The sequence below is a fragment of the Lampetra fluviatilis genome, chromosome 5 (assembly GCF_964198595.1).
Source record: "Lampetra fluviatilis chromosome 5, kcLamFluv1.1, whole genome shotgun sequence".
Classification (NCBI taxonomy): domain Eukaryota; kingdom Metazoa; phylum Chordata; class Hyperoartia; order Petromyzontiformes; family Petromyzontidae; genus Lampetra; species Lampetra fluviatilis.
In genome coordinates, this window is record NC_136279.1 from 13,302,316 (window position 1) to 13,313,606 (window position 11,291).

Genomic DNA, 11,291 nt, shown 5'->3' on the forward strand with positions numbered 1-11,291 from the left:
CCTCCCGGAAGCCATAGAGAATGCATTGCAGCGCCCGCCCTTCGAAAAAAAACATCTTTGAATGTAAGTCTATGGGGCCACTCGGGGCGATTCTCAACCGGAGTGAAATCGCCCAAAAAGAGGCGGTACTCCACAGAACGTGACATGACGCTGATTGGACTATATCCAGAGGCACAGTGACGGCTAGCGTGACTCTGTGGTTGAATGACATTGGTGGTGCGTCGCCCAATCGCCCTAATGAAGAAACTGCCCCTGCTTTTACATTTAAAATAGATGTTTCAGCCATACAATAAACTGGATTCTTAACTTGGGTCAATGTGAACATATGCACTTTTGAACTAAACCTTGTGCTCAATTTTAAATGCATTTTACTAAAATTTCAATTTAATTGTTACTGTTGAATTGTTATTCATATTTTTTTTACATCTCTTAAGGTTTCATACAATATTCTGACTGACCTTTTATCAAACGCTTTTGCTGTATTTCTATTTTGTTAAATCTCCATTGAAAAATAGGTGGTTGATATCAATCAACCCTCAAGTGGGTTGAAAAGGAATGTAAAAAAACTAGATCTCTTCTACTAACCTCTTGTGGGGTGCTGCATTTTTCAAGTGACATGTTATAAAGATCTTTGTTGCATGGCAGTCAAAACAAATGTTTTAATTCTGACAATTTTTCTTTTCCGAACTGAGTAATAAAACGAATTTAATGGATCCTTATGTAGTTATTGGTGACCAGGCTGAGACCGTCAGTTATTAACATAGCATTCTTGACAATATAATTGTCACAGAACACTTCACAAGTAAACATAACATCACGTAAATAAAATGTACGTTATACAAAACAATAAGAATTCTACCCATAAGTTCACAATATCTAAAATATATTATATAATACATATTTTTTGGTTCTTTCGGTAAAGTCATGTAGATAGAAAATAAAAATAATAAGCACCAAAAACTCACGACGTTTCGATCACGACGTTTCGATCACAACGCAAACGGTGTCATCAGGCACCTGATGACGACCGCTTCAGGCGCCTGATGATGACCGCTTGTGTTGCGATCGAAACGTCGTGAGTTTTAGGGTTTAAGCATTTATTTATTTATATCTATGTGACTTTACCGAAAGAACCAAAGAATATGAATTCCTGCAGTCTATATATAATACATCTTTAGCCTGATTTTAAAAACCACAACACCTTCCTTATCAGATGGTATTCATCGTGCACTCCACATCAACAAAACGTCGATAAGCACCTTGCACCCTAAACACATGCAAAACACGCAACCCACACAACTGTACTAACAATTCACTATGTAACACGATTTTTGCTCCTGGGTAGTAAGTGTTATTTTATAAATGCTTATGCCTCAAAAGTATAGAAAATGGCTATCATTCCCCACAAACTTTGCTTTTGTGACCAGGACTTTATGTGAAGGAATGACACAAATGCACACGTTTCTCATTGAAAATAGGTAAATTTCAAAATATCACTGTCCTGGTCACAAAAGCAAAGTTTGTGGGGAATAATAGCCATTTTTCTGTACTTTTGAGGCAAGCGCAATTAGGAAGTAACACTTACTATCCAGGAACAAAACAAAAATAGTTACACAATGGAGTGGATTAATCATTAACTTTGCTTTTGTGCCCTGGTCACAAAAGCAAAGTTTATGGGGAATAATAGCCATTTTCTGTACTTTTGAGGCATAAGCAATTGGAAAAAACACTTACTACCCAGGAACAAAAAAATATATATTTTTGTTGCACAGTGCAATCAACAAACTCGAAGTTCGAACCAATCAGCCTAGACGATGAACCTGGACTACGAGCCTACAAACCTGAACTAGAAACCTAACAAACTCAGGCCATGAAGTCACAAACGCAGACTATTATCTAACCATCATAAGCAGCTTGCCCAGTCTAGAACTCAGGATCTCAGCATTGCCGGCTTGTATGTATGTATACATGTTGAATTACTTTTCGCAATGTACGTTACCAACCATGCTAATCGGAGGTGCACGGAAGGACAACAAACTAAACCCAAAAAGTAGTTATCAAGAATTAATTTTTAATCTAGATTTTAACGTGCATAGCTCCAGTGGCTTCCTATTATCGGAATCAAGAGCATTTCAGCATTCCATCGCTTCCGAATTTTGGTATAGCTACCATCATTAAGTAGGTCCTGAATTTGCTATTGTATGTGGTTTTGTCCATGATAACTGTGGCATTTCCCTTGTCGGCTGAGAGGATGACGATGTCATCTCTTTTTTTATTGAGAAAGCTCAAAGCGCTCATCTTTACTGATGTTGCTAATAGGTGTCTTAGCGTTTTTGAGAATTGCAGCGATTTCCGATCTTGCCACGTCTGCGGTAATGTGTCCCAAACCCTTAAGGGCTACGTCGACCTAGGCAATGATATCATCATTTGGGATGTGTTTAGGGGTGACTGCGAAATTCAACCCTTTGGCTAGAACCGATTTTAGGCTGTTTGACTTACTCTGATTGATAGCAATCTTGTCAACTTCTAACTTTTGATGTATGGATCTGGCTTCTTCTTGGAAAGGAGGTTGAACTTGGAATTCAGATTATCTTGGCATTTAGCTGACATTGAGGCGGCTGAAGAGGATGTCATGTTGCCTACATGTTGTCAATCAGATGTAGACATTTTTTCCGTCTATGTTAAGTGTAATTTCAGGATAGTCTTGTCTAAATTGTCTAGTTCAAATCGGAGCAATCTTATTCTCTCTGAGATCAGGGCTAGGCTAGCCCTGAACAAGATCAGTTTAGCATTGGGAGAAGTGACAGGAACAGATGTCAGTGTAAAGGCGATCGGTATTACCTTAGTGTCGCGGCATCTCTTCAGAAATGTGAGCGACTCGATCTTGTCTACACTTTTGTTAAAATATCTAATAGTTGTGTGGAAACCCTCCCCGAAGAGGCGGTTAAATATAATATATTCAAAATCCATTTCAAATAGCATATTTACAGACTTCAGAGTTCCTATAAGTTTTCCAATCAAGAGAGTGTCCAGAATGCCTTTCTGAGAAATTTAAAATAAAATTTAAATCGCCATTTAAGAAACACAAAATTATGCTAATAGCATCTCTGATTCGTATTTCTGTCTGGTCATACTGTGTTCTGGTCACACTGTGTTCAAGGATTTTGTTCTTGAGTTTGTCAGGAAGAAGATTCCATGTGACACGAGCCGCCTCCTGAAAAGCGTGGTCGCCATGTGTCTTTAAGCGGGTTCGTGAAAGAACAATATCACCACGTGCAGCATATCTAAGGTGTCGTGCGTTTCTGATTATTGGCAAAGGGCGTGCATAACTCCAACAAATAACGGGATGCTATACCATGTAGGCACTTTTATAGTCAGACAAGGCTTATACTTTACATGCATGAGCTTCTGGAGCCCATGATTGTATTGTCTTGTACCAGTGAGTAATCAGGCTGCTGCACTCAAGACAGGCTGAAGTTGATTAATCAACTTCATAGTTGCGCAGGTCAGCAAATCATTGCAATAGTCAACTCGAGAAATGACAATACTTTGAGTGTTGCAGCTGTCTCAGTATCCAGTGGTCGATAGACATGATGCAGCTGACGAACCCGGAAAAATTATGCCTTACAAATTATAGCAACATGTTGTTTGTGTTGGATATCAGGTGCCACTAGAACTCTAAGACAACGGACATCGGCAGCTGGTGGTATAGTAGTGGCACCCACATTGAGCGATGGACCGTGGCCCATCAACTTATCAAGGCTATAGGTGGTTCCCAACCAAATCACATCTGTTTTTTCCGCATTCAGCTTCAGTCAGTTGAATGCTATCTAGCAAATAATATCCAGAACACATTGTTCACAGAGCAATGGCTGATGCTGCTATGTCATCAGACTCACAATGGATATATACAGTGAGGGAAAAAAGTATTTGATCCCCTGCTGATTTTGTACGTTTGCCCACTGACAAAGAAATTATCAGTCTATAATTTTAATGGTAGGTTTATTTGAACAGTGAGAGACAGAATAACAACAACAAAATCCAGAAAAACGCATGTCAAAAATGATATAAATTGATTTGAATTTTAATGAGGGAAATAAGTATTTGACCCCTCTGCAAAACACGACTTAGTACTTGGTGGCAAAACCCTTGTTGGCAATCACAGAGGTCAGACGTTTCTTGTAGTTGGCCACCAGGTTTGCACACATCTCAGGAGGGATTTGTCCCACTCCTCTTTGCAGATCTTCTCCAAGTCATTAAGGTTTCGAGGCTGACGTTTGGATTAAGGTCTGGAGACTGGCTAGGCCACTCCAGGACCTTAATGTGCTTCTTTTTGAGCCACTCCTTTGTTGCCTTGGCTGTGTGTTTTGGGTCATTGTCATGCTGGAATACCCATCCACGACCCATTTTCAATGCCCTGGCTGAGGGAATGAGGTTCTCACCCAAGATTTGACGGTACATGCCCCGTCCATCGTCCCTTTGATGCGGTGAAGTTGTCCTGTCCCCTTAGCAGAAAAACACCCCCAAAGCATAATGTTTCCACGTCCATGTTTGACGGTGGGCAGGGACGGTTTCTTCATTAGGGCGATTGGGCGACGCACCACCAATGTCATTCAACCACAGAGTTTCGCGAGCCGTTACTGTGCCTCTGGATATAGTCCAATCAGCGTCATGCTACGTTCTGTGGAGTACCGCCTCTTTTTGGGCGATTTCACTCCGGCTGAGAATCGCCCAGAGTGTTCCCATAGACTTACATTCAAAGATGTTTTTTTTCGAACGGCGGGCGCTGCAATGCATTCTCTATGGCTTCCGGGAGGGCTCGCACTAACGTGCTTACGTCATCATACGTAAGCACGTTTCATCCAACAATATTATGTCGCCACCTAGTGGAATATTTAATAAAAGAAACTGAGTGGATTGTAATAATAGTGAGTATAGAAACAAACAAGATGTATTGTAAGAGTCACTTTATTTTGCATTAATATTAAATAAGTGAAGTTGCCTTTACATGCTTAAGCTGTTAATTTATCCATTGCATGGGTGGACCTTATCCTTATCAATCATCCAGACATTTGCCCCCCCTGAGAGATTTTGCAGGAGCCGCCACTGACGGTGGGGATGGTGTTCTTGGGGTCATAGGCAGCATTCCTCCTCCTCCAAACACAGCGAGTTGAGTTGATGCCAAAGAGCTCCATGTTGGTCTCATCTGACCACAACACTTTCACCCAATTGTCCTCTGAATCATTCAGATGTTCATTGGCAAACTTCAGACGGGCAGAAGCAACCAGAGGATACAGACACATTAAAAAGGAAGAGCAATACATGGTGACAGAATGCACCGATACTGCTTAATCAACCAAGCTGGTGCTGGGTTGATCTCACGTGATTTTCTTGGAGCAGCAGCTATGAGCTTCACTATAACGTGCGTTATAATAGACCATTAATTGATTGTTTGGACTTCTGCATATGGAACTTGACTTATGGGTGTACCAGCAATCGACGCCTGAACATCGGCAACCTTATTAGTAAAAGACGAGGCAAAGTCCTCAGCTTTATGAAAACCGAAATAAATTTCCCCGTGTTTGCCTTCTCTTAGGATGTCAGATATAGTCTTCCACAGCCTCTTAATATTTCCTTTGTCATGCGAGTGCTGGTGTATCTTGACTTCAAACTTCCGATGCATATGCTTCATTTGGTTGACCCAAGCCTTGTCGATCTATTATCGTGTAGTGACATGGAATGGGTCACCATGCAGCATAGCACTGGTTGCTGGTAGAGAAGGGGATCTGCAGTTGCAGCAGCCCTGTCTGACAGCAGGTCACGTGATAAGCCAGAGAGAAGGATGTAGGGAAAAGGTTACAGAGGGGGCACGTGAGGGAAGCCCGGGAACCCGCTAGTAGGTTCTAGAGAGGGGGCGTGGCTGGGGCGGAGCGAGGCCACGCTGGAAGGATAAAAGGGGACCCCAAGCAGAGGCTCGAGGTTGTTGCTTGGAGTGGGATCCCGTCGTGCTGCTGGAGTCTTCGTCGCCATCTACGTCTTCACCTTCTTGGCGTCGTCAGTCAGGCAGTCTGCCAGCTGTCCTGACTGGGAGCTGTAGTTACCTCTTGTGAATTGTGAAGGCTGTTAATCAATAGAGTACCTCCTACTCCTAGTGTCTCTGAGTCAGTCACTACAATCGTATGAGAACTTCAAAAGTGTCGATCATTCTAATTTGTTGGCATTTAGTGAAGCACTCAGTGTCAAATCACCTTTTGACAAACTGTTCGAGTTGGACAATTTTTTATCGAGCAATTAACAAATTGTAGCATCATCAAATTCAGCTCATTCATCAGCTGTTTTATTGTTGAGAGATGCCAGGTTTCTCCACATGGATGAATCAAGCAGATCTAGTTCAAAACACTCAGGATTTAAGCTTTTCCACATCCTCACTGTTCAGAAGAAGGTGTCTCATCTTGGCTTTGCTAGTGACAGCGTGAATGTGACCAACGTGTGGTCAGATGATGAACTCGCCTACATCCACTGAAACGGGCACTGTTTCTGGCCGTGTGAGTCCGGCCTTGTGTGTGGATTAATTGATATGTTGAATCCAGTTGTATATGTCCAACTGTGGAATGTTGTAGGATGAGGATTGTTCAACTTGTCAATGTGAATGTTGCAATCACCACACATAATAACCGGGAAATTATACTAGCTTAGCAGATCAAACACGGCAGTAAATTCATTAAAGAAAGGTTGCATTACAGTTTTACTGCCTGGACGATAGACACCTCACACAATGGCATGCTCGTCGGGGTGGAGTACACAAGAGTGATGTAACTACAGACATATTCGATGGTTCTAACCTTTGTCTCTGTAGTGGAGTAACGCGCGTGGGGGTTTGCAAACAGTGTGCACGCATGGGTGAGCTGCGGACAGTGAGGTCACATCAGGGCGAACAGGTGCTGAGGGGGAGCATGCTACGAGAGAGACGACCAACATAGCAGTGACTGGATCGCTGCAAAAGCAGGCGCAGAACAGGCGCCAGTTTGGCGAGGGATTGAGGTGATAGCAGCGGAAGCCATGTGCGAGAGGCGACGGGAGGACGCCAGCTTAATTAGGGGACTTAATGAGGAGCGGGATAAAGAGGGAACGTGTGCGGCAGAGAGGGGTGAGTTGGTTGGAAGTGAAGACAAGGTGAAGTAAGTCCGGGACCCCGCTCTCCACACCTCGTCCTCTGCAGCGGTAATGGCTGATCCCCCACTGGAGGCAAGGGCGAGGTTGGAGACGCGAGGGTAGGCAGGCTAGCAGTAGAGAGGCTAGTGGAATCCTAAGTGTGAGTACACGAAGACTAGCAGTAGAGAGGCTAGCGGAATCTTAAGGGTGAGTGTGCGAAGACTAGCAGTAGAGAGGCTAGCGGAATCTTAAGGGTGAGTGTGTGAAGCCTAGTAGTAGAGAAGCTAGCAGAGTATATAGCGGAAAACTAGTGGCAGAGAAGCTAGCAGAGTGTATAGCGAAAGGCTAGCAGTGCAGAAGCTAGCAGAGCATATAGCGAGAGGCTAGCAGTAGAGAAGCTAGCAAAGCATATAGCGAGAGGCTAGCAGTAGAGAAGCTAGCAGAGTATATAGCGAGAGACTAGCGGTGGAGAAGCTATCAGAGTATATAGCGAGAGACTAGCGGTGGAGAAGCTAGCAGAGTGTATAGTGAGAGGCTAGCAGTAGAGAAGCTAGCAGAGTGTATAGCGAGAGGCTAGCGGTGGAGAAGCTAGCAGAATATATAGTGAGGGGCTAGCAATAGGGAAGCTAGCAGAGTATATAGTAGTAGACTAGCAGTGGAGAGGCTAGGAGACAGTGGCGGCTCGTCAATAGAGGGCGCAGGGGCGCCGCCCCCATCAAGATTCAAGAATATACATATACAAAAATTATATAAAAATACATAAATAAAATATTTTTTTCATACGATGTGCCGGCTGGTAGTAAGAAAAGCATCAGCATTTAATAAAAACTGGCTTTAATCGGTCAACTATTTTCTATGTTTTTCAATGTGTTTCATGCGGGGCGCCGGACAAATGGATGTCTATGTGAGACTTTAAATTTTCGGATAGCATGTGACCTGAAGCTGGTCTCTAATTGGTTTCTTAAAGATTCTCCTCGGGGCGCAAGTCGTTGCGTCCCTGGCCAATCAGAATTGGATGCATGTTATTTTATCCAATCTGATTGGTTCTCGTCACCTGTCATTCAAATTTACGCTCTGGGCCACTACTGCGAGTGCGCAGGCGACACCACTTCGACACTTGCTAGGCTGATCAAATTTTTTGTGTAAACAATGGCAGCAGTTCATCCAAATTCTGTAATTTATTTACAAAAAAACCCTTTCACAAGGCTTTCGCTGGAAGAAATAAAAAAGATAAAGGATCTCGGACCGGACCAACCCGATTTACAAATCCAGCAGCAGGCCAGTGACAGAGGACGAAGCTACACACGAAGCTTCACCCGCGCTTGTTATGAGAAACGGAGGTGGCTGGCTGGATGTGATGTTAGCAATTATCTTTTTTGTTTTCCCTGTCTTTTATTTCAAAGTGTCGGCACTGAAGTTTTGTGGACAACGACGGGGGTAAGAGACCTCAAACATCTCTCTGACAAATGCAAACGTCATGAAAGTAGCCGCAGCCATATTGATAATAGCATGAAACTAACGTTTTTATGTTCAAGTAGGAAACATGCTTTTTGGTACTTTGGTCTGAAATGTATATAAAAGAGAAACATTTATGTTCAAGTAGGAAACATGCTTTTTGGTACTTTGGTCTGAAATGTATATAAAAGAGAAACATTTATGTTCAAGTAGGAAACATGCTTTTTGGTACTTCTTGTGGTCTGAAATGTAAATAAAGATCATCAAAATTTATATTCAAGTAGTCAAAATGGTTTTTGGTACTGCTTTATATTTATTTGCCCCCCTCAATAAAATAAAAAAAATGCGCCCCCCCAAAAATAAATATCACCAGCCGCCACTGCTAGGAGAGTGAGAGAGAGCAGGCTAGCAGTGGAGAGGCTGGGAAAGCGAGAGAGCGGAGTGAGTGAAGCGAGAGAGTTTCGACGGAGTTACGTGGTGTGTGATGCCGCCACCGCGAAGCCACTCTGCAGGCGCCCCATTTACGATCTCGCCACCACCAAGCAACGGGGTCGACGCTGCTTCCCCCTCGCCACCCCCCACATAAACGCACCCTCACACATTTCCCCCCACATAGAGCTCCGAGGGGAGGTCACCTGGCCGACAGGTTTTCACCCAGAAGCCCTCTCATAGGGATAATCTTCACGGTCTCCTCCGGCCAGGGAACTGGGCGATCTCCCCCGATGCTAACTCGCACCGCGGCGCTGTGACTTGGGTTGAAATTGCATGGTCACGACAGGGCTGCCCAGCCACCGCGGTTAACACACACACCCCATACACGGGTCGGCAGGCAGGTAGGGGGGCGGAGCCACGAACGGTGGAAAACCAGGGTATGCGTCTGATTGGCAGGACGAATGTGCTGGTGCACGGCTGCCAAGGCAGCAGCCCAGCGGCAGTCCCTTTGATATGGAAACCAGGATGTGGACGGCGCTGAGAGCGCCGAATGCTGTAGGACAGACGAGCAATCTGATTGGCCGGGAAGCCCATCGGATCAGCGACGGCTTTTCTTTGATGAAAGTAACAATAAAAGGGGCCGTAGAAAGGGAAAAAGCTCTCTTGCTTCTCAAGTCAGCTACCGGGGCGGTCATCTCTTCAGTCCAGCTATTCGAACGTCCGTGTGTAGATTCGAAGTGCTGTGAGGACGGGCACACCGGAGCGTCGAACCGTGAGTAAGAGAGAGAGTTGGTATTTAGCTTAATCGCCAAAGGGGTTTAAGTCCTATCAGACTAAGGTACAGACCATCGGGAGATAGTTTAATCCTGCCTTGCCGATTCCGACTGATTCGGTGAGAGTGGGTCGCAGTCGCGCCGATAATAAATCGTTAGTAACTGACCACAGCCTCGTGTGGACTCGGTGAGTGTGTGGAAAGCGCGTGGTGCTGTGTGTGTGTGCGCTCGTAACGTGGGTGGTCGGCGTTTCCGCGGATGCACGCTGAGGAATTCATCACAGCCTCGTGTGAATTCTACGAGTGTGTGGAAAGTGCGTGGTGTTGTGTGTGTGTGTGCGCTCGTAACGTGGGTGGTCGGCGCTTCCGCGGGTGCACGCTCCGTTCTGTGGCTGTGGATGCCCGTGCTGCGTGAGGGCTCTCACCCACCGCGAACACCTGTCCCACGGCCCTTTAAACGAGCGCTATCAACCGCCCACGGCGGCCACGCTTGTGCGAGCAACGCCACTGACCTCCGACCTCCGACCCCCAGCTGCCGTGCTATTTTAGCATGTGCACGGGGTTGAGCAGTAGCGTGCGGGTAGTTCTTACCAATGTTTGAGGGAAGGCACGCGGAGGGTGTGTGAATGACAAAGGTGGCCAAAGGGCCAGCCGAGAGTTATGTCTCACCGAGAGGAATCGGGGGGCAGCAGCCCCTACAGGTGTTGAACGCGAGGAGTTCTGTTAGAATAAACTGACAGGAAAAAAATTAATTGCCCGTGTGAAATAAATAACTACATCTCTATAAATAACCACAATTCCACCATGATCTGTGAGTGTGTTTGTTCGAGTTTTTTTCACAAGTAGCCATAGGGTGGGCAGCATCAATAAACATGTATTCAGCTGCCTTTGCTAGCTTTAGACAAATTGAATCAGAACCACGAGAATGTCAATGTTTTCCCGATTAATTGTGTTGCACAATACTGCGGCTTTATTGCGAATAGATCTAGCATTCACACACCCGAAATATGGATTTACAGATGAAGCTCCTACTGATAGTGTCGGAACTGATAGTACTTGGTACAGGGATGACACTGACAGGTGATACACCTATTTTAATATCACCAGCTCTGGGAACAACACCAAACAATGCCTTAATATGCTGCCTTCGGCTCCCGCTACAAGCAGATCTGTGGTTGCGACGAAAAAGGTTATAACTAATAAGTAAATATATTGGGGTAGTGGAGACTTGAAATAACTCTGGGGGTGAGCAAGAATGCAGGTTAAGTAACGTTTGTCTGGGAATAGGGCCAGGGTTTGGGTAGATGCCAATGAACAACAGCAAACAACCAAAGTAGGCCACTGACTATGGCCAGCAGGGGTCGCCGGCCAATATTGCGAGAAGAAGAGTTCAGACATGCTAATATGAGAAAGAACATAATCAAAAGTCACCAGAGGAGCAGCTCACAAGGACGGCGAGTGCACACCGTGTGCAGCAGTG